Genomic DNA, 27,443 nt, shown 5'->3' on the forward strand with positions numbered 1-27,443 from the left:
ATGGAAGGTGGGTCTGGTTATAAACTGATTTCAACCATTTCGGTGCTACATAATGAAGTAGCTAAAGGAAATAACCCCAGGAAGTTTTTTGATCTTGCTTTAATAGTTTATGAGATATATACAATAAACTTAATGGGGTTTGGGACCACGCCTACTTTTCAAAAACAATTTTATCGAAATATGCTCTAATGTAATACCCTGTTCCAAATTTTGCTTTTATAGCATTATTTTTCTCTTATATCACAATTTCTGGGCGTGACAGTGGTCTCTCTACTCGTCATCCGGATCCCTTTGGTATATATGTATAACTCTACATCTAATTCTTTTAGTTTTAGATTTTACAAATAACCGTTATGTGAACCCAACTATTATACTCTCTTTGCAACATGTTGCGAGAGTACAAAAACAAATCTGAAAGCTCGGTTGTCTCATTGACACAATATTTTATAAATGAAAGCCTCATTCGTCAAAAAATTTTATTTATGAATTTTTTTTATCTTTACCATTTTTTTTGGCCACTAATCATCACATCAGCAACAAATTTACGTACATTCATGTTTAGAGTTCAAGTAAGTTCATTGAATATTTATTTGTTGGTCAAATCAAAGTATTACAAGTATTGTGTTGCTTTTACCACAAATAGTATTGCTGCCACCAGGTAATATAGATGCATTCGAAACACAAGAGGATCTGAGCTATTTACAACCAATGGCTTTAACTTTGTGCTATACTGTAAAACAACATATTCTGATGGACGCATTTGCTTTTCAGTACAAAAACTCAAGAGATCATCTACCAACTGCATATTTTCCGTTAGGCAAACTAAAAAGCCTGCTTTAATTGTGATTTCTTCTGATTTTCCATTTTTATTAGTGCAGTCGTACCGCAGGTCTGTGATTGACTTAGCCCTAATGCACCCGATTAGCGGACTGGAGAAATGTGAAACGAGATAATGACTGGCACTGGTATCGAATTGAAATATCGCATATTTTGCTCCAACTTCCATAATTGTATCGTGGTATTTGAAATATGTTTCTTTGGGATAGATGCCAGTGCAAACACGTTCCATTACCGTTGTTCTCAATATCCTGCAACGATCCTCGCAAACACTTCTTTTAGCTAGTATAGTGAGCTGAACAATTACAAATAAAGTTTTTAAACAATCCATAAGCTTGCGTTCATATATATATTTAGGTATATATTAGCAATTTTAGACGCTTGAAATTTGTGTAAATGTACAATATTTTTTTTTTATTATCTTTATTTTTTGTTTTTATTTGCAGTCTCAAAAAGCAAGAGTGTCTTGTGTAAAAAACGACAGTATGTAAATAAAGTGTTTTGTAAAACCATGTTACAATAATATCAGTTTGTGGCGATTACATATTAACCGATATATGCGGTATAAAGGTTTCCAGAAGTTTAAAAAAAATCAATATATCGGGTATATGGGAGCTGGAGGTTGTATTGTCTCGATTTTGGTATAGAGACTAGATTATTAGAAATAAAGAGATTTCCATCTGAAATTCTATAAAATATCTAAGAAATTGACCGATATTATCGGTAAAAAATTATTCATATGAGGGCCCATAAAAAGTCATTGTCCGATATCGAGAGTTTTCCAATGGTCAAAGTCACATCTACAATGTAGTATTTCTGCATTTATTTCGATATCTTCATTGATTCTTGATTTATATGTTGTAAAGTGTACTTATAAAGATGGTTTCAAAATTGTGGTATAAGAGAAATAGGTTTGGATTGTCCATCGGCAACATTAGAGAAAATATTATGTACCAAATTTCATTGAAATCGGTCGAGTAGTTCCTGAGATATAGCTAGGTGACGGTACGCCCACTTTCTATTGTGTGTGCCGATCTAAGTGTAGCTTTCTCCACCATCTTTTCTGTAAAGCTTTGATCAGGTCAATAAAGTTTCCATGTAATGTAATCTCTTTATGCTCTCTAAATGAATATTGATGACTCAACTCATTACAATTATATACCATTTAATAAAATGACAAGCCATAAATTGCATTTTCTGCCTAATCGTAAGTTTTTCTCATAGAAAAATTAATAAAATTGTATAATATAACATTTCAATCTGATGCATTTACATTCACTCGCGGCCATCAATCGTTTGGCTCTGAAAAAGTGCAATAAATTTATATCAGATTTTACCTTCCGTGACGGAAAATTTAATAAATCTCTAGGCAAATAAAATACGCGCAATTGACCTACATACGCACATAGAAACCGTTAGGTGTCTGCTATGGTGAATTTCTGATTATTTCGGGAGTAGTTGGCGATTACTTGAATTTGAAGTAAAAGTGGACCAAAGAAAAGTCTAAACTAACTGTTATTGTTGTGATAAAGAGAGGGAAAGAGACAGAAAAATATTTGCTACTAAATGCTTCGAATCTCATTAATTTTAAATTGCTCTTAAAGCTATATCTCTAAGAAAATGAGGTTTCTACTTTATATGTTTTATAACATTTTAATTCCAACAACTAATATGGACTTAAAAATCACTTTAAATCGACTTAAACCCTTTATTAAAACCTATACAAATTTGTTTGTCGCATTTTGCTACTTTTTTGAACTAGTTACTGAAATGAACTTATTGCAACTAGTTGCAGACTTGTATTTTTGTAACTAGTTACTTTTAAGAATAACAAAATCTACAGCTAGACATATTCGCACACTTGCTTTGCTTATATTGCAATCACCCATGCAGTTGTCACAGATTCACTATGTCGAGTATCATTTTTGTAATTTTTTTTATGAATTTGATTTAAATCTCCAGCTTCAGAGTTGCTGTTGCAGGGCTTTTTTGGGTGGAAGGAAGCTTTAAAAATGTCAGCTATTGCAAATCAACTACTCAATTATGATTTCCGTACATTTTTTTTGCTGGCGAAATTCAGCGATTGCTGCACAGTGGCAAGGCTAGACAATATTTGGTGGAATTTTGAGGAATTTTTTTTTTGTGTTTTTGACTTATTTTTATTTTTTGATATTCTTGATTTATTTTTTAAATTATTTTCAAACATTTTTTTTTTTAAATATTTTTGTAGATTTTTTACCATCATCGTGAGCGGCAATTTTCAAGCATCGAACATTTGCTGAAGTACAACTTTGATTTGTCAATAAATATATAGATATTTGCGCATTTTTTGTTGTTGTTGCAAACACTTATGCATTTATTGCGATTAGAAAAATACTAAATTTGCAACGTATTTTAATCACATTGCATTAAGAGTCACTCAATTGCGCTGCGAGCGTATAAGTGCACGCTCATCGATGTGTGTGTATATATGTATAATATTTTGTATGTACATACGTATATAACGGTTGCTTGTTTTTCCACGGAGCGCCAATTTATTTCCATTTTCATATTCATTTTGGTATTTTGCTGCTCGTGAATTGCCAAATTTATTTGGACTTGCTTTGCATAAATGCTGAATAATGGCATGTGGCTTTTATATGTGGCCGTTACTGGCTAAGCATGTGTGTGTGTGTGCTATACATATTCGCGCTTCAATAGGCTCATGAGTCCATGGCTAACCTCATCATGCCTAATGCCGTTATGAGTAATTCTAGCGGCTTTTTTGTTGTTCGAATTTTCCATAATAATTTCACTATTTTTTGTTATTTTTTGCTTCTCGCTTTTTCTTCGCTCTGTTCGATACGCGCGCCATTTATCAGCGCAAAATTAGAAATTTTATGGCAATAAAATGTGATTATATTCATTGAAGTGCATAGTGTACGGAAATTGTAAATAATTCACTTGTCGCCGTTGTGGTTGTGGTTGCGTTTACTGTTATTGTTGTAATGTTGTTTTATACAGCGATTTAATTCATATTTGCTTAACTGCTGTTTTTCACTGATTTCATGTGCCTTTGTGTGTGTGTGAACTATATTTTTATGTCATAAATTTGTGTGTTTTTTCTGCTTATTTCCGACAAATATTTGAGCCTAAATTGCTTGGTACTAATACTCAATGAGCTATGCGAAATGACTCGATTTTATTTTTTATGTGAACTTGTAGTAGTAAGTTCGTAAGCAGTACTAATGTCTAGAAGTATGCATGCGATGTAATAATGTTACGGAAATCATTACTTTGTCTGAGGATAACGTTGCTTTGGGCAGTAAAATAAACAGCGAAATGCTGTTAAAATGGCTAAAACCTTATTTTAATTTTCTTTCACTACTTCAGTTACTTTTGTGTAAACATACTTTATTTCGAATTTCGAAAACATTACAATTAAAATTCAATTTCTAAGATGTTGGATGTTTTATATTATATATTTTATATCTACGAGGTGTGTTCAAAAAATATCGGGAATTTTATTTTATTCGAAAAAAATATTTGTTCATTCGCTTACAATAATGTTTTCGCCGTCATAATAGTCGCCATTCGATATTATGCACTTATTCTAATCTTCGAAGCATTTCTTAAACTCTGTTTTTGGGATAGCCTTTGGCTCTTTCAGCGATTTCTCGTATTCTTGTAAAACGGGACAGTGATTAAGGTTCCTTAGCGAATATGTAGGCTGGGGCATCGTTACAGTATTTTTTATGGTCAAGAATTCACAAACAAGTAGCGAAGCTCATAAGAACATGCTAACCTTAGCGGCTGCTACAGGCAATCTTTCTTCAATATAATAAAAAAAAAAATGACAATTGGACTATGCAAACCCTTCATGGCTTTGAATTTTTAAGATTTTCAATTCCCGTTATTTTTTGAACATACTATGTAAGTAGCCCCTAAAAGTGTCAAAAGTTGTTTTGACAAATAGTTTTTATTAATTATGAACCCAAAATAGGTTTGAAGAAACTTAGTTTGAGAACCCTGGAAATGTCTCAACTCTAATATTGATAAGTGCAATTTCCTTTAGAATGTCTGAGAGATTAATTAATAATTTCGGTAAAAAATAGATCCTCATATACGCTATCTGGGGATTTGAAATGTTGTAGTCCGATTTCAGAGATTTTAAGATGAGTGGTCTAAGTGAACAAATCAGATGGATTTACACACTGTGTTATATAGAAAATAGGCTTGGTTGTGAACCGATTTCTTCCATTTTCAAACTATGTTGAGATGCCAAGGTAATTATGAGCCGAATTTCGTTGAAATTGCTCGAGAGTTTCTGAAATATGATTGTTGACTCATAAGTTGGCGGAGCCACGGCCATTTAAAGGTTTCTATAAAAATTTGAGTGCAGCTCTTCTGTGCCATCTTTACCACGAAAATTTGTCGTTTCTGGTGTTTTTCCTTACTGAATTTTTAGTAGAATAACCTAACCTAAATACCCTGAACATAACCTTTGTATAGAATGATGGCGTGGTTATAATCTGATTTCCTCCATTTTTAGACTTTTTAAAACGACTGTAGGAGTTATGTACATAAAACTTAGTATCGGGAGGAGCCACGCCCACTTTCCCAAAAAATTACAACCAAATATGCTCCTTCCTAGTACAATCCTCTGTCTGTTTTAGTTTTATACATTTATGTATGACTTAGTTATGTCACTTTATATGCTGACGGTTTTCGCCATTTTGTGGGCGTGACAATGGTCCGATTTCGCATATCCACCAAGAAACAAGTGCACCAAGTTTCATCACGATATCTCAATTTTTACACAAGTTACAGATTGTACAGACGGACGGATGGATGGAGAGACAGACATCCGGATCTACTCGTCACTCTGATAACTTTAGTGTGTTTGTATAACTCTATATCTAACTCAACGTTAACCTAATCTAAACTATCAACACCTATTCTAATTATTTGCTGATTTTTAGCCAAAATTTTTCCTCCAAAAATTTTATTTCTTGTATTGCCATCAGGGTACAGTAGTTTTCATATGAACTCGCATGTATGACCACATAGTATATAGTAAACTTCTATGCCGCATCCATTAAAATATCTTCCTAATTGCTTTTGCCACTGCACTTGGGACAAATTTACGCACACAATCAATGTTAAAATTTTAAAAATTTTCATTTAGAAAATGTAACTCATCATCATCAACTTTCATACAAGAATTTCATACGCCAGAGAGTTTCCATGTAGCACTTCCACATCTCTACATATATACATATATGTATATGTGAGTGTGCGCGTGTGTGTGTGTGAATTTTAATTAAACTTAAAAACATTGAGTGCGTACTTAAAATATTTATGCGCATATCAAAAATGGCACTGCGGTCAGTTCATGAGTGTTGTGCCGTAACAAAAAAGTTATAAAATAAGTAATTCTTACTCGCTCATAAATTCGTAGTTGTGTTGCCAAAACTACTTTACAATGTTTTGATATTGCCACTTGATTTTCGCTTGTGAAGATTTCTTCAATGCTGTTATTGTTGTTGTTGTGTGCTACTTTGCATAGCCCGGTACTTGAGTTCATCTACAAGTAATTTGTGCGAATGGATTTTCTTGTGGTTTCTTGCCTTCAGTTAAGCATATATTTACGATCTTTCGAATGGCTAATTGAGCCACTCAAAGGGTGTTGGCAACTATGGTTGTGCTGTGATGTGAGTGTGGCGATAAAGTGGTGCAATTCTCATTGTGTGTGTAATAAAAAGGGTTGCTAAGTGTTGATTTCATGGGTTGTGGGTTCAAAAGTAGTAATTTGTAAGTAATTTCGATTTAACTCTTACATGGGTCTTGGACAAATTGTTATCGCAGTAGAATATGGAAATTAGTGCAACATTTAAGGATTAAATAAGTAGCAAAGACAAGTTGAATTAATTCTAAAGTGTTTGAGAGGTACTCTATTTCACTTATGTCTAAAAGAGGTATATTATAATGAGCGTTAGACTCCGAAAAGCTTGAGTAAAATTATTGTTTTTTAAAATAACAGTTTTATGTGCAGTGGGCAACATTATACCCTGTTCTATAAAATATTTAATACATTTTATTCGTTTATCTCAATCTCTATCTCAATCTCTATCTCTATCTCTATCTCTATCTCTATCTCTATCTCTATCTCTATCTCTATCTTTATCTCTATCTCTATCTCTATCTCTATCTCTATCTCTATCTCTATCTCTATCTCTATCTCTATCTCTATCTCTATCTCTATCTCTATCTCTATCTCTATCTCTATCTCTATCTCTATCTCTATCTCTATCTCTATCTCTATCTCTATCTCTATCTCTATCTCTATCTCTATCTCTATCTCTATCTCTATCTCTATCTCTATCTCTATATCTCTCTCTATCTCTATTTCCATCTCTATTCTCTATCTCTATCTCGATAAATATGCTTATCTGATCTTTATGGTTTTTCTTTATATTCATCAAATTTTAATAAAAATCCGAACTCTCCTCAACAAATTAGAAGTGAATAGAACAAATTGCACATAAACTTGAATAAAAATACAGTTAGTGCAAACCTGTAATCGCAGCGCCCCAAAATGACGCATGAACCGAGCACCTTGCACCGAGTTGCAACAGCGAGCAAATACTCTACTCGTGTACATGTATCGGTTCACACCGTTACTACCGATTGCGATCGACATAAAATGCACACGAAAGCCACACCGAATGAATGTCGGCGCGAAATGTCTGCTGTGCGTTGAAGTGTAGTGTTTGTTGCCATACGTTGCGGTGGCGTGGCTCTTTACCTCGCTATCCCATGCAACCGAGCGTTCAGTCAACTATACGCGCATTCGATTGGGCTAGTGGTTGGGACCTTGCATTGGACAATTGTGCGCTCAAGTGCAATAAAGTGTAAAATTTAAAATCGTATAAAATTGTGAATCGTGTTGAAATTTCGAGATGAGTTTTCCCTTCGCCACACAAACACATATATACGTATTAACTTGTTTTTGTATTGGTGTAAACGCGTGGGCGACATTCAGCGGTCTGCTGCAGGTTCGCGCATAAATATGTATGTTTGGGTGTGGGTACTGCACTCCTTCAATCTGAGTTCGGCAACTGCATTGCCACAATGGCGATTGCAACTTTATTATTGAACTCGTATATTTCGCATTTTCATGCAACTTTTCTCGCGCTTTTTTGTCCCTAACAGAAATATACGAGGTTGGTTTTATATGTCGAGGATTTTATACATTAGAGAGACAGCTGAGACTGATTGAGGTTGTGCCATCAAGAGAAGCCCCGATCCTTCTAAATCTCTCTCTTAAAATCTTGCTTGTTTCTCTCTCTATGAGAGATGAGAGATATTTCTCTATCAATATCTCTGTCTCTCTCTATATAAATTTGTATATCTTTCTCTATCATATCTCTTTCTTTCTCTCTCTCTCTCTCTCTCTCTGTTTATAGATCTGTTTTTTCCTTGCTTTATATATAAATCTCCCTCTCTATACAAATCTGTCCCCTTCTCTTTTATTATTTTATTATATGTATATTCGAGTATCTTTCTCTAAAATATCTCTATTTCTCTCTCTATATAAATTATATATAAAAGAGATTCTTGACCTATCAAGTTGTCCTCGTAACTTCATTTTTCAACTTCTCGCTTATAAAAACCAACAAAAAATGTGCACTCAAAAATGTTTCTTACGCTGTAATGCGTCGCGTCATTGCTGAATTTTTTAGTGCGTGAAGTAAATTAAGTTGCTGCGCTGCAAGGTGCTGCGGGCGGGGGACAACACTATAGCATCGAGGAGTTTGAAATTATTTATGTGTGCGCTCGCTCAAAAGTGTTCAATAATTTGCTTGCATTACGATAGTATATTGATTGAAGTTTTATCCGCTGAGTGGGAAATGCAATATAAGTACCAAGTTGGCAGAGAAGAGAAAGATTAAAATTTGCTCTCAATTTTATACAAATTTGAGTTTGCGGAGGGGAGAAAATTAAAAAAAAAAAACAATTTTTGATTGCAAAAATAAATTTTAATAATAATAATTGGAAGGGTGTTATCTCAAGAGATTGCAAAAGTTTAAAAATGTCGGACTGGAGGGTGAAATGAATGGATATTAATTTATGTAGGGCCAAGAACTACTACATGCTGAGTTTTTTCATTTGTTTATAGAGTATCGAAGAGACTAAAAATAAAAAAAATAATAAAAAAAATCAGACAAATAATTTTTGAATTTCGGTGATTTTATTCATTCCGAAAGAAATATATGCGTTTTTATTCGAAGAAGTCTTTATATTTCTATGTGTGGCCTACCAGACTAACCTAACCTAACCTATTTATCTTATCGGGGCTTATTTGAATCATTTAAATATAAGTTTTATAATCCACTGTATTGCAAACAGAAAGATTTCCTTTTAAAACTCAACCCAATTTTATGATGATAGCCCAATGAAATGATGATAGCCCTTTAGCAGGGACCCATTACCTCAACAACTCCAAAATATGAGATTTTAAAGCTTAAATGATAAAGAAGCTCGAAAAAACAATTGCAACAAACTTTTGAAATTCACACAACAAGGCAATTGATGAGCATTTTAAAAATGTTGCCTACATTTCAGCGCCAAGATATCTTTTTAGTATTTTTTTAAAGCTGATATGAGAGCGATTTAAAAAAATTAAAGAGAAAAAGCGTTAGTCATTGCAATGAATGTTGAAGTTATCATAGAAGAAAAAAAAATAGGAAACTCATAACTGTAAAAACAACAACAATCAAATGTTCAACCAACAATGCAATAAAAAATCGAGAAATACATACACTTCATACCAAAATAGGACAGCAAAGTAAAAAGTAGTGAGTGAAAACACAAAAAAAGGAAATAAAAGCAAAAACAACAGCAAATCCAAATTATAGATGATCTGCATAGTCCGGACAAGTTGAGTATTTGCGGACAAATGCAAGTCAAAATAGCATCAAAAATCATTGTGTGCCACAAAAATATGCGCTTGAAGTGACAAATAAACTAAAAAGAGAGCGACAAAAAAGAGGAAAAACACCATCTCAACAACAACAAGATAGTGTAATGTCAAGTAGATAACCAAGATTGCAATGACAATTGTCAACAAGAAGGACACCGCAAAACAGAGTAGCCAGTTAGTGAGCAAGTAAGAAATGCGAAGCATTCAAGTGTAGAAAGGCTCTGAAGTAACAGCAACAACAACAAGCAGTGTTGCAGTACCAAATAGCGCCGAATTTCTTGAATATTCTCGGTAGAGTTGCATTTGTATTCTCAGCTCAACCAGTTTGTGGCGGCGATAGAACTCCAGCGCTGGCGCAATCACCAAAGCCAGTAACAATATAAATAAAATGCAAAATCTCATTTTCAAGCGAATTTCTGCCAATTCATGTAGATATTTGATATTTTTGTGCGCTATTTTTGAGTGCCGTTTTGTACCCAGTGCACAATGTGTGGAGTGTGTCTTTTATATTTATTAATTATTATTAATTTATTATTTTTTATTTGAGCGATAAATTCCTGAAAACAAAATTTCGTTAAAAGCCTATCAATTATAATATAATATATATGGTATATAAATTTTCCCATATTTTTATTAAATATGTTAGTTATTTTAAAATTATATTTTTAAGAATTGTCTTTCTTATGCTGTCTTCGTTTCAAGACTCTTAAAAATTGTATACCAATGCGCCTAAATGTAGGCAACAAATATATATTTTAGCATAAAAATGGTTAATTCGACCTTTCATTAATCCTTTTCCGATGTGATCTTCATCTGACGATGAATAGCTAATCACCCAGCCTATTTCTGTCATTAGAAATATTCTCATAAATGTCATAAATAGCAATTTCTAAATGATAAATTTATGATTTAGACAAATAGACTTCATATTTTTACACTTATAACAGTATAAATTCTTTGTTCTGTTTTTAATACAAATTCTATAAGACTTTCTGCTGAATATCGCTGGAGATTGGCTATTCTTAATTACTATAGCATACTTTCTGACGCATTTTTTTATTTTTCAAAAAATTGTATTTTTTTGTAAATAATGATTAAATATTATTTTTTAAATTTGTTTCAAATTTTTTTTTCAGTTTTTAATCCAAATGCTATAAGACTTTCGCCGAAGATTTGCTATTTTTCAATTTTACTATAGCATACCTTTTGGCGCTTTATTTATTTTTTTTCAAATAATTTAATTTTTTCTGTAAATAATGATTGAATATTGGTTTTTCAAATAGTTTTAAATATTTTTAATATTAAACAAAGCCAAAGTACTCTTCGATTATTCAGCGCAGATCACAAAAAAGTGTCAATGCACTCAAACTAAGACTTCTACACTTGCATTACAGTCATATTTGTAGCATAGCGCATAGCATTCTTAGCACCAACCCTTTCCACAGTCTTCTCTTCTCCAGACATACCATTGCTCACCACATAAAAATTGAAGGCAGCCACTTAGACTTTATGCGAACTGCGTCATGACAAGCTAATTTCGAATTTCCTATGCCACCATTCTCCAATTCACCATGTAAACAACATAAAAATGCGCACAATGTGTCCGCTCCACAAAAGGCGACAATGCAAAATCATTTATCGAATGAGTGCAAATGCAAAAAAAAAAACAACAACAACAGAAACACTTGGAAACTTTGGCACTTTCCTTAATGAAACTTGTAAGTTTACTTTAAGTTTATGTGAGGCTATGAAGAAGTTGCCACTGCACATTAATTTGGAATTTCCAAGTAGAGAACACCAACACGATGTCTCAATTAAAATTCATTAAATTTACCTTAACATAACAGGCCTTAACATAGAGCAGGCGCTGTGACGTGTACAATACAGCAGGTCTGCATGTGTATAAACAATGGCGGCTTGTCAAACTCTCACGTGGGTGTGTGTGAATGCGCCAAAAATCATGCTACACTTTATTGTTTAAGTGCAAAACTTTGCACTCAGGCTACAAGTGAAATGTTCGAAAGTGAATGTCGAGCTGTTGTTTGAGCATAAATGCACAGCTGTGTGTGGGTGTATATGAGTATGTAAGTGTGTATTTCTGTGCGCCTTAGAGCGAATGAGTGAAAGCATAGTTACATTTTATGACAATCACGCTATGAATATTTGCACACTTAAAGTTGCAAAGGATGAATGCGAGCGTATGCGAGGCTGTGTGAGCTTATTTGAATAATTTTCAAACACACACAGACTCTCTCAAAGATATACTTTATATGTCAGCAAGCGTAGTATGCGAGCGCTGACTGAATGAAATCTTTGCTTACAATGTAATTATGTTGAATAATTAATTTAATTGTGCCGCACTATTATACGCGCGCGCACACACAAACACACACAGAAAACATTTACTCACACATAAATAAGTTGCAAATATAGTTTTACGCGAAAGCGCCTGGAAGTAGGCAACGTCTTTATAATGAACTGCATTTACTCGCCCATAGCTGGTATATATGTATTTTATATAACGTGATATAACTTTTTATACATATATAACGCTTATAACGGTAGTGTGTGCACCTTATAGCTTCTGCCATTGTCAAAGCAATAATTTAACCGTAATACAATACAACACTCTTCAGCATTCTTACTCATTATTCAGCATATACAAACATCTCTCTCTATATGTAGTGTATATTATTTGCCTGCCACAAAAGCGCATGTGTTTGCATACGTTTCAACGTCACTGTATACTGAAGTTTAAATTGAGCAATTGCCTTCATTCGTGCTGTGCCACGAAATTTCATTTCATGCCTTGCTAATAACAATGAAGCAGCCACTTACTTGCATTTTACTACTCAAATATTTGAGTCGACTCATTTATAGAAACACACATACCCACTCTTGATTGACGTTCATGCATTTGTAGGTCAAACATGAAATGTCGCAGTTAAACGAAAACCATGTTAAGGTCTTGTGAGAAATATTTGCTCTATTTGGAGAGCACACGAAAGTAATTGTTATCGATAATTAAATCGAAAAGTGCGCTGAAAGAAGAAAGCGATGGAATTCACTATTAAATGTATGCACACATGAGCCGCTGAAAGTGTTGTATGTAGGTTCTAGTTTGTAGTAGTTTTTCCCTCTGATGCGTAGAAGGAATAAAGTGTTACATCCCAAGAAATATGTCCTGAGTTTTGGGATTTCTGCCTTCGGAATCAACCTCATATAGGACATCAAAGATAATGCGGTTGTAGGTCACATCAGCAAACGATTTGCAGGACATTTCACCCTTTTATTTTCGCTATCCAGCAAGCGATCCAAGTTTGAAATTTTATAGAACAATATTTGCACAATCAACGGATTCTCCATTCTTTTGTAAGCTCCCTGAAGCGCGATTCTTCTCCGCATATTTAATTTTCGATAAGTCTTCGACCCTAAAAATAGGCCATTCTTCTGCTTTGTAGCCAGACATGTAGCCAGAGATGGTTATCAGGTCTGGTGCCGGCTGCCGCTGTTCTTACCATACTAGAGTCTTTGCATTTAGACCAATTTTAGCTCCTGCCTTCTTGCTGGCTATCTCGTTGATGATGTTTTATTTATTTCTTTCTTGGTGTTCATATTTAGGATCCACGAGTGTCGGGGAAAGCAAGTCCACTTGTGCATAGCCTCCGCTACGGAGGCAAGACTCCAGGTATCCTTAAACTCTATTCGAGGCTGGAATATTTGGACATCCTGCTAGGCTAGTCCTCGGCACGGGTCGCATAACACTTTGATCCAGCTCTTTTTTGTCCTCCCTACCTTGGTATGATTTCATCCATGAGTGCTGTGCTATTTAGTATCAACGCATACACAACGCTCATACCTTAGTTAGAAAGCTCACAATTGCGAGGAGCGCAAACACCATGCCGATAACTGTGTATTGGCCACTAGCCAGCACCCTCGAGAAAAATTCAGCGGGAGATTTTTACCGATCCTAAGCCTTTCTCTACATAATTTTTGCGAGGTGTGGGTCTTTACATTATCAAACAGATGAGGTTATTTTAAAAGAAAAACCAAAAGAGTTTGATTTTTTCCGCGAAGTATAGATTTTTATGAAGCGATATTTGAAAATAAGACCCAGCAAACTACTTCGCCACATTCGGCTCCATGTAACTTTAACGGACTCAGACTGGGATTCGTTCAAATGTTTAATTCACTGATTGGAAAGTTTTTTTTTTTTTATAAAAATAGAAATTAATAAGTAAAAGTGGATGAGATGTCTACTGGTACTGAAGGGTCTAATGGATTTGGTTAGGAAATATTTTGCAACTACAGCCTAAATGTAGGCAACATTTTGTATTTTAATCAAACTATGTTACTGTATACACTCGAAGCCTATAAATCACCGCGATTTGGAATCAAATAAATCTTCCCTGTCTCTATCAACACTCAAATATATTTCAAATGAAATGCAACTTTGCTGGATCAAATCGCGATGTCAAAACAAAAGTGTAGCGCTGCCTTTATGTGTGGTCGCGCTGCCGCTCAATTAGCTCCCCATCATGTGCAGATAAATCAAGAAAAAATAGTAACAAATCAGCCACTGCACTTACACACATATCTAAAACTACAAGGCACACACAAGCGCTCATATATCAGCGCTACCAACAACAAAAACAACAGCGTATTGCATTCAACTCGACAACGCTAAGCCATCAAATAAATGAAAATTGAAATAAAATGCGATTAAATGGTACCCCTGTGGCTTGCAACGTGCTGTGTGTGGCATGACGTGACGTTGTGTGGCAAGCAACAGCAGCAAAAGCAGCGAGGCAAATCAAAGGCGCCCATTTAACAGCTAGCATGCATAATGCAACAACTCAGCACAGCAGCATAAGCACAGCGTCTGTCAACCCATCCAAAGCCAGTCAGTTAGCAAGCTAACCAGCAAGCAAAGCAGACAGCCAAGAGCGACAGGAGCAACAGTAGCATCAGCACGAATGTGCAACAGTTGCAAGTTGCTCAAGCAGTGGCAGTGCCACAACACCGTAAAGCAGAACGTGTGTTATGCCACTCATGAAATTAATCAATATGCATGCAAGCGCTTACGCGTCCATATATATTTCACATTTGTAAATAATATGTTCTTGTTTAGCAACATGATGTAGTGTGAAAGGTGTTGTTGTTTGCTACTATACGGTAGCAGTAACGTTAGCAGTTGTGGCTACATTGATGGAGTGGATATATAATATATGCAGATCGAAAAACATTCATTTGACTGGGGTTCAGCGGTAAATTTCTTATTAGCACAAGCACTGAGGGAAAGCAAATAGGATTTGAAGTAGTAGATTTTTTTTAGCTTTTCAGAATCGTCAAAAAGTCTTTGTATTAGGAGGTTTATTCGTCGCGATTAAGGATTGAATGAAAGAATATCGATAATTTTGACTCTAAGTATATAATTTTAGCCTTAGAAGCTGCCCCATTGTAACAAACCAGCTCCAAAGTTACGGAAACATCTATCGGTAAACTTATTGGCTTTCATGAGAATCCTCAACTTCTTTATTAACTGGAATTCTCTCTAGGACAAGTGGACAGTACAAGCGGTAATGTGGTTTTCGAACTTTACAGACTGACGAATTTTAACTAAATATCCACTACTAACACCTTCGTTATTTCCTACCTCCTGATTGTAGAAAATCGATTATTTTTTATCGATGAAAACTCTAGACATTGTTTTACATTTCAAGAAGCATGAACCTCAAAGATCTTTTATGATCTTTTTAGGACTGTGTCATTTGTTAATATTTAACCTGAAAATTATAGTATATTTTGAGATTTTTCGTCAAAGTTAACTTAAGATTAACCGATATTTTGACTTATCGAAAATAATCGATATATCGAGCTTAAGTTCTTTGATTCTTGCTAGCCTAATAAATATATTTTTTTAAATTTGATTATATTTTTTAATTTGGTATTACTGCAATATATTTCGAAGTCTCCAATTTGACTATTTTTGGTATATTTTAAGTTTTTAATTGAAATTCTATTTTTTAATCAGTTTCAAAGCTTGAACGCATTTTTGTAGATTGATATCATTACTTCTACATTTATCGAAAAATATCGATAATTTTTGCATACTTTTTTGAGAAGTTAAATTCGTTGCTTTAATGCGTTCCAACAAAATGCTTTCATTGGTTATAGATAACTATAATTTATGACGGAAGTTGATTTATATTGATTAAATTTCAATGAAAATCTATCGATCCAACAAACGATTGTATTTTTTTTAATTTCTCACATGCATAGAAATCGATTCTTAAGATTAATAACATGTAAGAGCCGAATACATTTTCCTTTTTTCGAGTACAACACCATAATTTTTAAATTTAGCCCAAATTTTGTTAAATATATAAAAATTAAAAAAAAAAATCGATTATTATCTGCTTTTACTGTTATCGATTAGGACCTCAACTTGGAATATCGATAAAATAAATAAAAATCGGAAATAATCGATTATTATCGTTAAATAAAAACTGTTATCGATTGGAGACTCATATTTCGAATCTAATAATTTGAACAGAAAAATCGGAAACACATTATTATATCCAAAATGGTTAATTTTTGTGTTAAAATATTATAAATGAAAAGTAAAATTTTTTAAATTCATTTTTTTGTACAAATTCTGAATTAAAGCTAGGATTTAAAATCAATCAAAACTAAACTTCAATCTCGAATTAGATTATAAATATCTTATTCTCTCATATAGTTATTCTTTTTTAGTTATACTCACAAAAACCCCTCTCTTAAAGTTTCCAACTTAAGTCTTTAGTAATTTCAGTACAGCTACAACAATAACTATCATCCTTAGGCTGTTTGCCATACAATTAGAAAAAACCGAAAGTGCAATCCACGCTATGCAACAAAGAGTATTCGCTGATTACAAATAACACATAACACTATGCAATTGTTTTTGTTGTTGTTGGCTTGCTGCCCATCGGTACAAATTAGAGCTGTAAGCAAAATCAGTGGCACACTAAGCCACCGCTGAATTGTTGAATTGACCAGCAACTAAGCTTATTGCATGCAATTACATGCAACATGCAACATGCGGCAAGCAACATGCATTGATTTAATGAAACACCGAACCGCAGACAGCAAGTCTTTGCCGGCTGAGCTGATCATTAACTTAAGTGGCAGCTGACTGCTGCGCGCTTGGTTGTTTGTTGTTGTCGTTGTTGTTGTTTATTACAATTACTAGGTATTTACACGCTTGTCTGGCAGCAGCCGAACAGCCATTTAAGCAGCTCTCCTTTGACGGCATTGCCACTTTGTGTAGCGCAGCAAGCGGGTATGCATCGTGCTTGCTAACGTTCGTGTGTATGTTTGTGTGTGCTGTAGGCTTTGCCTCATTATTAATATTGTTTGTTGCAGCTTAAGGCGCAGACAAGCGGCGATTAAATTAAGACTTTGCATTGGTTTCACTTAGGCCGCTTGCTGTCTTCTGCAGCCTGCCTGGGCTTTGAGGACCCAGCCAAGCTAAGCTGTGGTGATCAACTGGCTTGCTGGTCGGCTTGCTTGTCGGCTTGCGTGTGAGCAGCTGCCAAATCGAGACTTGCCACTTGGCGGTTGTTGATTGTCGGCGTTGCGAATGCGCATGCGTTCGCTTATATGCCTTTGTGCCTATAAATAGCAATGCGGTGCAGCAGAGAGGAGAGGAGAGGGTAATTGTGCGTGGCAAATGTGTTGCAAAGGAATGCCGGTAGATGAGTGTATAAATTTTTATACATGTAGGAACATATGTATATGTAATGCTTTGATGTTAAATAATGTGGAAAATGTTTACAAATAGCTTTGACCATGATCCTCACTATGACCATGATCTTGACCAATTGATTGTTGTTTGTTCGCTGTGCCGCGTTATTTTAATTTTCAGTTTCTTTTCATTGCCTCTTTCGCTTTTATTAAGCATTCTTGTCGTGTATTTGAAGTGTGGAAAACGAGGTACTGATAATGAGAGGCGCGAAAGAATTTCGCAAACCCATAAATCTCTTTCGAAATAATTAATGTGCGAACATGTCTTGGATATTAGTGGAGTCGAGTTTTTAGTTGTTCTTTTTTAATAGTAAGTTTTTATCCAGAATTATAAATTGGCTCCCAAACTGTGGATGGACTTAGCTCAATGTGATATAGTACTCAGGTTTGGATTTTTATTGTTCTAGAGTATCATTGTTAGAATTGTATGTTAAATACAGATTAATAATGTCGAGCAATTTCGGAGCCATTTGTGGAAATTCCGAGAGGACAATTTTTCTATAAACAACGTTCTCAAGAAAATATTTTTAGCACGAATTTCACCAAAACTTGGAGGAACTGTAAAGCTGTAAAATATAAAATTTCACAGGTACAGAGAGTCCAATCAGGGAATGCCCTTGAAGTACGATACAATTTTCAACTGTATTCATTGCTTACTTTGTCTGTTGCAGTCACTAAGGTTAGACGTGTTTTTAAGAGCTTGGCGATTTTCGTTTGTTAAAAGCTTACACGTTGTTTCTTGTACTTGAATTTTTGGATGAAGACAATATAGTAATGATGTCTCCAGCCTCCATATTTGCCAGACATGGCTCCATGTGACTTTTTAATATTTCCAAAAATAAAGAGAACTTTAAAGGGAAGTCGTTTTACAAGCATACGAGAAATTTATAAAAAAGTCAAAAGCTATTCCAAAAATCGAGTTTCGACGATTTGAAGAATCGCTGGCATAAGTGCATAATATCGGATGTGGACTATTTTGAAGGCGACAATATTAATGTAGACGAATGAATAAATATTTCTTTTTCAATAAACGAAAATCCTCGTTATATTTTGAATATATATTTGTATATGAGGCATTCTCTGGGGAAAAAGCCACTTAATATTTTTTTGGATTTTTTTTGCATTTTTCAAATTTTTAATTTTTTTTTGTTTTTTGGGTTTTTGTTTTTTATTTAAAATTATTACGTAGATTAGATTCAAGTACGTAATAATTTTAATTTTAAAAAATTTGAAAAATGCAAAAAAATTAAAAAAAAATATTAAAAAATAAAAAAAAAAAACAAAAAGGGATTAAATGTCTGCTACGTTCACGTCGTTAATTCTGGGTTACGCTAATTGCAGATAATAATAGTGCATAAAACAATGATTTTTCACCATGTTCTGAGTTGGTTTTTTATTTGTAGCTTATACAAATATATACTGTCCCAAAATTCCCTTTGGGGGGTAAAAAGGTGATGAAATAAGGAATATTTTTAGATATTTTCGAAAAATCGAAGGGGGCATAAAGGGTTAAAAATTCCAAAAAAATTTTTGTTTCATTTTTTGCTATGAAATATTAATTTTAAAATTTTTTACGATATACAGTTTTAAAGTTTGAGAAATTCTGTACAAAAAAGTCACATGGTGTTTTAAAATATGTTCATTAGTTTTAAAGTTATGGTGGTTCGAAAATTTTTTTACAAAAAACTTTGGCCTCTTACAGTATGGCAACCCCGCGTTACACAGACCTAACAGCATATGTTTTATTTTAGGTCTTACATATACTTCTTCGTATAAGGCACTCTATCGTTTAATTTTCTAAATTGTATATGATTGTGCTTTACTTTTCATCAAATTATTGTCTTAAAAATGTGTATGATTACATTTTATAAAGTAATTAAACCAAACGTTATACAATGATAATAAGAAAATCATAGGAATGCCTCAAATAGCAATTCGAAATTGATGCAAGTTTACTGAAATCCAAATATTTTTAATTATTTAGTCAATTTGATGACCACTCTGTTGGAAAACATCGTCAATTGACATACAAACCATATTCCGAAAGCATCTCATACAATTTCTGCTCTTCTCTTAACCCTTGCATTAAGCTCGCGCAATTCACATTTCATTTCATTTCACTTTCATTGACTTAATTTTTTAATGAACTTTGAATGTTTACCATTGTTACAGTTTGTAATTTCTAATTTGCCAACGAACGAGTGACTTGCCATGCTTATTATGGCGGCACAGCTTCACTTGGTTAGAAAACTACAAGAGTGAGCATGAAGAGTGCATGCAACTAATTGATAGCAACGACCAGCCATTAGACAGAAAAGCGCTGACGGCCAAAAGCTGTGGCATGTAGCGCGCCACAAGGCACATTAGCGTTTGCCACAATACATTCAACATATTTTCATGGAATGGCATGAACACACGCTCACCTACCTACTAAACAGCCGCAGACATTCTAACACACACACACAGACACACTTACTCATTCACCCACTCAATCATTTCGTGAGGTTTTGCTGCCGGCGGCGCTGTTGTCTGTCCTTTGATTCCCAAGACATGCTACTGGTTGATGATAATGGAAAAGCATCGAGTAAGTACAGTTACATCGAACGGCAGATGACAGCGCTGTGTGTGTGTAGCAGTTGTGTGTTGCTGCGCCGCCTGTTAGAGACATTCATTTTTTCAGCGTAACGCAGCGTTCAAGCTCGCGGCGGCCGTGTCGACGGCTGCTCAACGAATCGTCTAAATGGTGGTGACGGCGCTGGTTAGTTTTGTGCGGCCGGTCGGCATCAAAAGGATTACAGCCGAAATTGCTAATTCAATTTTAATTTGTTTAAAAGTACATGACAATGACCAGTAGCGCCGTCAGCAACGGCAGTTGAGTGTTTTAAGGACCACATCGCTGCTGCTGCCAAAGACGGCCTGTGTGTTCCGTTAGTTGTCAATTGTTGAAGATGGTGGTACAGCCTGTGGCGCAGCGCTAATGAAATTACCGGAAGACAAAATATCAATTGTTCGGTAGCAAAGTTATATATTCTCTTGCCGCAATTTTAAGTGATTTCTTCTATGTCATAAAATCTGTATTAATTGTCACTCAAGGCTATGCAAACTATGATTTTGGAGAACTGTATATATACTAACATACCAAGTATCTTCGAGAAACTAGCAGAAGTTGCACATTTTTGGAATTCTTTAATTGATTTTTAATTGTTTGTTACTGTGTGTAACACATTTGTTTTTAATGAAAGCGAAGAGAGATGAAGTGAAATCACTTTATTTTGTATATTTTAGGGAGATTTTATTGAAATGAGGCAGCAAATGAGACTATGATGTTCTTAGAGATACTGAGAGTTATGATATGAATGAAAAAATAAGATTTTTTAATTTTTTTTTGGGTTTAAATACGATAAGGTTGGGGGGTAATACATTCATATCTAATTCCTCTATTGCGTTTGTAGTTTAAAATAAATAATAATATAAACGAAGAGCAAACGTTAAAGGATTCAAATTTATTGATTACGTTGGTTCTTCTCCATGTGCTCTTCGGCGGAATCAATAAAAGTCTTGCTCTGTCGTTAAAATAAACATACAGCCTTGGCCAAAAGTATTAGGCACCCCACTAATTACTGAATTTTTTGTTTTAACAAGTGAAATAATGAAGTTTTATTAGTAAAACAGTGAAAATACAATGAATTAGTGATAATAACATAAAAAAAAAATAAAAAAAACATATTATAAAATATATTATGAATTTCTTAAAAATGATAATTTTTATTCTCTCGCAACCTGTCGCACAGAGTATTATAGTTTTGTTCACATAACGGTTGTTTGTGTCACCAAGAAATAAAAGAGTTAGATATGGGGTTATATATATATAAATGATCAGGATGACGAGTGGATTTCAAATCCGGATATCTGTCCGTCCGTCTGTCCGTCTGTCCGTGCAAGCGATAACTTGAGTAGAAATTAAGATATCTTAACGAAACTTGGAACACACATTCCTTGGCACCCTGAGGAGGTTGCTTTCAAAAATGGGCAAAATCGGTCCACTGCCGATAAAGTTATGAAAATAAAATTTGGAACATAGGATCACATTAGGGAGGATGTAATTTTTTTTTTAAGTGGGCGTGACCCCGCCCCCAAACGGGTTTTTTGTATATAACTCGCAAACCAAAATAAAAGTGGCGTCGCCCACTTATGGGTCAAAAACCATATCTCAGGAACTACTCGACCGATTTCAATGAAACTTGGTTTGTAATAGTTTCCTTTCCTCCCAATAATATGTTGTGAAAATTGCCAAATCGCTTCAAAACCACGCCTACTTCCTATATACCTGAACTTTGAAGACGATCTGGATCGTTTACTTTACAATATATAAAGTAAGCACTAGTGAAGATATCTGTGCAGAACTTTGCACAATTACTATGTTAATAGTGTGGCAGCCCCGTTCTAAAAATCGCCGTAATCGGACCATAGGTTTTTAACACGAGGACCTCGGTGCTTCTAACCTAATATTATGGTTTCCAACTTTCAATGGACTTTATACAATATATATGACGAATATGTGGGTCAAATTGTGTATTATATAATATAAATAAAGTTAAATAAATAAATTGCGAGAGTATAAAATATTCGGTTACACCCGAACTTAGCCCTTCCTTACTTGTTAGTTTTAGCTTAATTTTTTTTAATACTTTTAATATTAAAAAAATTATTCGTTTAATCAACAGTTAAACACCCATGTAAGACATTTACAAAAAGAAGTGGTAACTTTGATAGCCACATTTGAGAATACTTGTATTTTAATGGGGTGCCTAATACTTTTGGCCAAGGCTGTATGTAAATCCCGTAAAACAGGGTTAACTTCGAATAAAACCTTGAAATTATTGTTTCTCATACCTTTTCAACAAATTTGTGTACAATAACCCTTACGATATACAAGTAAAAAAAAATAGTCTTATGAGGGAATCCAAACTAAAGCTTTTACTTGGACTAAAAAAATTCGGGCAGGTGTTTTTATTGAATAGTAGAGCTCCATAACCTATCTGTTCAAAGCAACAGAAAGAATGTGTTATAATTTGTTATTTTTTTATTTTCAAATACAGTTGAACTTCCATAACTCGAACTTCTATAACTCGAAATTCTTCATAACTTGAACTCTTGAATTGGCAAGAAAAATCAAATTTCATACAAATTACATTCCGTAACTCAGAAGTCTCTTTAACTCGAAGTTTTTTGGTATCAATGCCTTTAAGGAAAACTCAATTGTAAGAGTATACGAAGAAAATTTATTTAATTTTTCCCAGCAAACATGTTCTGTTAAAAGTTGTTTTCAGAAATTTCAAAAATTTTTATTGAATTTATCTAATAAATCACCTATTACTTAAAAAAATTACAATTATGGAAATCACAATGGAAAGCTCATGTAGCCGTTTCTCACACCGTTATGACCAGAGAGCTTTGGAAAGCTGAAAGTTGAGCTCCAAAAAAAAAAAGACGATGGTTAACAGTAAACAAAAATCGGGATTAAGTCAAAACAATACCAACTATTCAGTTAAAGGGTACGTGACTTCCGATAAACATAAAGAATACAGAATATTCGTCAAAAAATTTCAATGTCAAGCATTCAGCCCTACCTCCTTTCGAAGAGGGAGCCAATGATCGGATCAGATTGTTATAAAAGGGGAAATCAATCTTTTGGAAATAAAAATTCGTACAGATATTTGCAGAGATCAACCGAAATTTGGTCTCGCCTTCGGCCGCGGCATAGTTCAATTTGGACAGTTTGGTTATTAAGAATCAATGTTTGATAAATTATTCACCCTTGTGATTGACTTATTTATTATTTTATACAAAAAAAAAAATAAATAAAAATGGACTAGATTCCACCAATTTTGGTTATCTGAAGTGCCAGTTTATCCTTATATTTGTATACATGCGCATACGAGTAAGTATCAATTCCCAATCATATTTTATTTTCTAAACAATTCAAATCAGCTTAAAAATGTTTCCAAATGATATTCACTTTTGTAAAACGTTTTAGTAAAATAAATTATTCCTCTTCTAAACATATATTTTCCAATTGGATTCGGTAAATGTTCGCATATTTTTCAACTTTCAATAAATTTGCTACAATGAAAGCACTAACAATACACGGCTTTTACATGCCACTCCACAAATATACAGACACACACGCAAATACAAATGTGCAGAAACGTGCGCTGCCATGAAATATGATTATTAAAATAGATGCATCGCTTTTAGTAACAATTCTGAATGCAATCACCGAAATAAAATCGCAATATTTATTAAAATGAAATATTGTAAACATTTAAAATCACTTGACAAAGGGGAAAAATTGTGCAAATAAAATTAAAATTAAAACCGAAACGTTTAACATGGCGCCGAGTCACAGCGAAAAAAAAGAACAACAATTGGCGCCGTGTATGCTGGGCACATTGGCGCCACGCAAAATGCATTAGTAAATAAAATAAATTTCGGCATAAAATCCCTAAATGAAAATAAGGAAATAAGTGACAAATACCTATATGAAAATGTATTGTATGTTTGTGTATGCGATGGCTTGAAATACGTGTAGCACTTAAACGCTTATCATATCAAATTCGTAAAAATACACTGATTAAATGGAAAGGTATGTACATAGATCTCTGCTGCTTCAGTAGACTGGTTACAATATGAACTACTTTATAACTAATCTTAACTGTAAGACAAACCTATCAGCTGTTTGATTTTATTCCATTGAAGAAATCTGTATTTTTTATGTATAGGCTGTCAACTTACAGATTTTGACCAGAAATATGCTATTCTCATCCTAGTTCCAAACAGATTCATAACTGTCGCTTCTATTTTTTCTAAGAAACAACTTTAGAATGTATTTTTTCAAGTGCTCCCTTTTTTTACCGAAAAATACAGATGCTGTATCGATCTTTCCCAGCCATCTGGAAATAGTTGGTATAGATATGGTACTTTTCTAATTAGTTGGGTTTTAGATTAATTTTTTTCTCAAGTTTTGCTTGTTTGTTGGTTGGTTCACTACTCTCTCTCTTTCTCTATTGAGCGATTATCAAAAATGTCATTTGTGTTTGCAAAATTTTCTTTTCAAATATTTTATTAGCCCTTTTTTCTGTGTTTTACATTTCCAAATATCAATTTATTTATTAAGTGAGCTCAAATTGTTGTTTATTTTATCCAAATATGTTCAGTTAAAAGTAGTTTTCAAACATTTCTTAAAAAAATTGGATTGAATTGGTTTCTAATAAATCATCTATTAGTTTTCAAAATTCACTTGCATTTATGGGACCACAATGGATAGTAGTAGTCTCTATAGAAGACTGTGTTTGTATCTAGGGCAACATATTATATATTAGCTTAACCTAATCTACACTCAAAAAAATTTAGATAATGCAATAGCCTTTTCGCACAGCAAAATCAATTTAGTACATTTAGATTAATTGAGAAATCAGTTTTTGCCCTTCACACTGCCGACTACTCGATTAATGACCAGCTGTTATATATTTTAATTCTCGCTGTTCCTAATATATATGTAAGTTTGTAGGTTTCATCAGCTGATTGGTATCTTATCAATAACCATAACCAAATATCTAGCTTGGACAATAACCCGCACAAATCCATTATAGTTCCAACTCGATTTGTATACGAATTATTAATGTGGTAATAAGATTTTTCTTTTGTTTGGTAAATCGACTTAAATCAACGCTTTAATCGAGCAAATGCTGGTCAATTGATCAATTAACTCCTGTGCGAAAAGGCTATAATCGATGAGATAAATTCAGCATATTGAGCAATAGAATTTATCTGTTTATATTTAAGGGTTTTTGTATAATTTTCGAATAGCCGCTGGTTCTTTGGAACTAATCTATGTGGTGCTAAGATCTATATGTTTCATTAATAAATGGCCTAACTAATTCCTCAGACATTATGAGCCTAAAAGAATAGCGGAGTAATACATGAAACCGTTAAAATACTCTTGTAAATCTTATGTTAAGTGAAATTTTGTGAGGTTAAGTTGAGCTTTGCTCGTTTTGATTATTTTAGGTTATGTTCGATGAAAATGCTTGTGCTTGGGGGACATATTTAGACACATTATATTATTAATAGGTTTGAAAAGAGTATTGAAAAGATAAATCATTTTTTGCACTAATTTTTTCTCATACAAAGCAATTGTTAGTGATGCAACAATTTCACAGAAAAAGTGAAATCGAATTTTATGTGACATTTAATTTATCTATACGCTTTAAATTTCTTTCTACTACTCTACTACTATTTTTTTTTTGTCTTTTGTATTTTATCTCATTTGTCGTTTACCAAATTGCGATGTGATTTTTTTCATGGATTTTTTGTTTCAACTGTCACTTCTTTGGACATTTTCGTTGGCGCGTAAAATTATGCCAACTTTGCAAAAGAATTTCAAATTAAAAGTAAAATAAAGCGCAAAGCGTGTCAATGAGAAATAAAGTGAATCGAATTATAAAAACAAGTAAAAAAATATTAAAAAATAAAATTTATTTGATATACATACATATATATGAATTGCAACAAAAACACTGACGCATTTTCCGGCGCGTTCGCTGGTGTTGTTGGCTGTTGGCCTAAACGGCAGCAGAGCGTGAAATTTGAATATGCTACCGAGTGGGATTTTTTTCATCTTAACGAGAGAAAACAAAGTTAATTTGGTTTTTACACAGCCAGCTACAAATAATATTACTTTGATTGACTGGCAGTTAAGGTAGATACTGTTCTTTTTTTGGCGATAAAATTTAAATGTACATATTTATGAATATTGAAATAAATTTGAGGATGAAATAAAAATATTTAAAATAAAGGTGGAAATATTTAAAAAATAATACTGTTTTAATAAATTAAAAAAAAAAACAAATTTCTTTATCTGAAATTTTTTTACTTGCACTCAAAAAGCACATAAATTATTAAAAAGATTCAATTCGGTATTTAAAAAAATTAAAATTAAGTAAATTTCTTGCTGTCTAACGTCATTTAAGTCAAAATGTACCGTTATATTTTTGTTTTTTTGTTTGCTGCCAAATTTCATATTATATTTACGGATGCATTATGATCAATCCAATAATAGTTTGCAAAAAAAGTGCACTTTTTGTTGTTGTAGCATTGCATAAAAAGCAATAACGTTTGTTTACACTTTGCGCATAATAGTTTAATCCTGCATATTACGGTATATATGAATTTTAATACCTACACACACACACACACTACATATTCATTAAATGCATATAGTCATACATTTGAAACTAATGCCTTTTTTGTTATTGTTTAATAAATATTATAGCCAAATATTTGGCGAGATAATGTCTCTGTGCATATATTTGCATATTCCATAAGATAATACCGTTAAATGTGCAAGCTTATTGCATTAAATATTTACGCGGATAAAATTTTAAATATTCATATTGTATTTACTTAAGCGTATTAACGAAATATTTTAATATAAATGGAAATAAATAAGTGCAACGATATGGCAACATTGTTATTATACAGAGAACACTGCAAAATTGCTAAATCGTTATTTGGTAATTAAAAGTTTGTTCAATGTGTTTGAATTAAATTTAAATTATATTTGAGCAAAGTGTGTGTATTTTTACAAAAAATTTGAAAAATATTTGTATTTTGTGGTGTGTGATGATTTAATATTAGTAAATCTCTAATTTAAGAGTTGATGACTAGAGTTGACTAAGAGTTGATTCAGCTAACTTTCATTCAACAAATTTGTTGTACTTTATTTAAATCGAGTCAGTTTCTTAAGGGGTTACTTAGGTCGGTTTCAAAATTAAACAAGTAAGGAAAGGCT

The 27,443-nt window shown here is 33.4% G+C and overlaps 1 protein-coding gene across 1 annotated transcript in view; it reads right to left on the reverse strand.

Annotated features, from left to right (window-relative positions):
* Positions 1–27,443, reverse strand: part of LOC105209119 (mucin-2) — a 123,454-nt gene that overhangs the window by 8,587 nt on the left and 87,424 nt on the right. The gene's annotated exons all lie outside the window — the stretch shown is intronic.

Source organism: Zeugodacus cucurbitae, chromosome 2, assembly GCF_028554725.1.
Source record: "Zeugodacus cucurbitae isolate PBARC_wt_2022May chromosome 2, idZeuCucr1.2, whole genome shotgun sequence".
Taxonomy (NCBI): Eukaryota; Metazoa; Arthropoda; class Insecta; order Diptera; family Tephritidae; genus Zeugodacus; species Zeugodacus cucurbitae.